Consider the following 2,546-nt stretch of genomic DNA (forward strand, 5'->3'; position numbering starts at 1 on the left):
TCTGATTCACTAGGTCTGACGTGGGGCCTGAGTGTTCCAGTTTCTAACATGTTTCCAAGTGATGTTGACCGTGCTGCTCTGGGTTACAGTTCCTTTAGGGTAGGACCAATGAAATAGCACTAACGGGATACTCAGGAAACATGCTGAATGTATTGCATTGCATAAATACAGAAATAAATGGGGGACAGGGAAAGGAAGTGGAAGATGTCCCTGGTGGTAGGGAATAAAATAAGCGAGTTGTCTTCTTTGCCTTTGCTATTAACAAAACCTGTTTATAAGGATTCATCCTTATAAGCACATCCTTGTAGACTTCTCCCTACATCTCACATCTGGCTTACCACATTTGGTAATTTGAAATTTCTAGTATTTTTCTAATGTAAGGTTATCTTGATCTAGATACTAAATTGTTTACCACTAAGTGAATTTTTAATTTACTTTTAGAATCATGGAATAATAGAGCAGGAAGGGGTCTTAGAATCTGGTCCATTTTCCCCAAACCTAGGGAGGGGTCAACTATCAAATGCGTTTGTGGAGCTTGTAAGTAGCATCCACATAGTCTGGCTCTGCTTTGTCTTGCTTTTTCTCCAGGGCCTGGTAAGGCTCCTAGTAAACCTAGTCTGTTTCCTTTATTAATAGTAAGTTGCATAATAGTTCTTATCCATAATTTCATGATATTTGGACACATTTTTTTTAAAGGACACCTTTAATTTTATAATCACTAAGCTTCATACATTTATTCAGATGTTGAATGTATATTATGTGATAAGCACAAAATATAGCAAAACAGGCCAAACCCTCAAGAAGTTTAATTCCATACAATTAAGAGTCTTTTGGGTAGGGAGGTCTAATTCAGTGGTAGAGTGCATGCTCAGCATGCACAGGGTCCTGGGTTCAATCCCCAGTACCTCCATTACAAATAAACAAAGGCTTCTAAAAGTGTGGTAAGCACAGTTCTGGAGGTGTACACAGCATCTTGGCAGCACAACAAAGGGACAGCTAACTCTTTGACTTGGAGATAAAGATGGTGTCAGACAAGAATGGCCTGGAGAATCTTGTAAGAAGTTAACTGAAGCTCAGTGGATACTCCAGGTCTAGCATTACTGGAGCTGGTTTGTTTTGTGATAGGGAATTTAAACTTTTCCTGGAATCTGGCCACTAAAAGATTTTAGATAGGGGAGTGACATAAGAATTATGCTCATAGAAGATCCCAAGCCTAAAAAGGGATCTGTTATATTTAAGGGTGCACATTTTCCCCACTATGCCTTTATCTGATTTGAAACTTTAAAATGTGTTACATTTCAATCCAGCTAGTATAAACCCCCTGGAGAGTGCATTTATATATGTTCACCAGCTGCAGCTGAATATGAAAGGAACGTAATTAAATTTAAGACTACTGACTTACATGGTAACTACAATTGAGTATCTCAACTACTTGATCCATATTGAAGGGGTCCAAAGTATGCCACTGTGGCATAAAATTTTTAGTAGAAGGCATTTGAGATCCTGAAATCCTCCACCTAAAAGCAGAGCTTCCCAAAGGAACTCAGTTCCTATAAATCTCCTCACAGGGAGCAACCAAGGAAGATTAACTCATCACCAGAGACCGTGAGAAATAAGCACCACACCTCAACAGACTTTGGTCACAAAACTCTTATATCTACCATCTATTCTCCTAAGGATTCTCTCCACTTATCTTTCCTAAAAGTCATTTGCTTTCCCATTCGTGCTCTTTCTCCCTGCAACTTCCTCTCAAGTCATTTGTAAGTGTCCTTTACCTCCTGTTTTTCCCCATCAAGATGATATATAAGCCCCAAATTCTAACCACCCCTTTGTCATATTTTTGTGAACTTCCTCTAACTCCTCTAACTCATTAGAATTCTTTTCTCTTGCTTATCTGTCAGTTTCATTAGCAGGCTCTCAAACACAGAAGAGGGTGAAGTTTTTTCTCCCCAACAATCCAAACAATGAAAATTTCTTCACCAGTGAAAGAAATAACTAATTAAATGGTTTGACTGTGGTTCTCAATCCTGGGTAGCTTTTTAAAATGCTGATGTCCAGGCCCCTGAAATTCTGATTTTATTGGTCTGGGTAGGACCTGGCATGGTTATTTTTAAAACCTACTAAAGTGATCTGAACATGCCGCCAGGGTTGAGAACCACTGGATTCGATAATGTATTTTTTTTTTAATCGAAGTATAGTTGATTGTACTCTTTATGAACACACAAATTTCTTTTTCAGTTCATTTCTAATTAACTGGCCAACTTTTTACAATTCACCGAATACTGAATTCAAATTTTTATTTTTCAAATTGGTTATGCAACAAAGTTACAAGCAAAGTAAATACGCATCCTATTTATGACAGTTTTAAGCCATCTAATTAAAAGCATTATATATTTAACATGGAAATGGACAAGAGTTATAAAAATTAGTCATCACAGTTATATCTTTCTAAACTATTGAGCAATCCTGTCCTCAAAGATAAATCTGACAATGAGAAGACATTTGAGAACAGAACTATTTCAATCATTCAAATAGCAAGCTCAGTA

This window comes from Vicugna pacos, chromosome 11, assembly GCF_048564905.1.
Source record: "Vicugna pacos chromosome 11, VicPac4, whole genome shotgun sequence".
NCBI lineage: Eukaryota > Metazoa > Chordata > Mammalia > Artiodactyla > Camelidae > Vicugna > Vicugna pacos.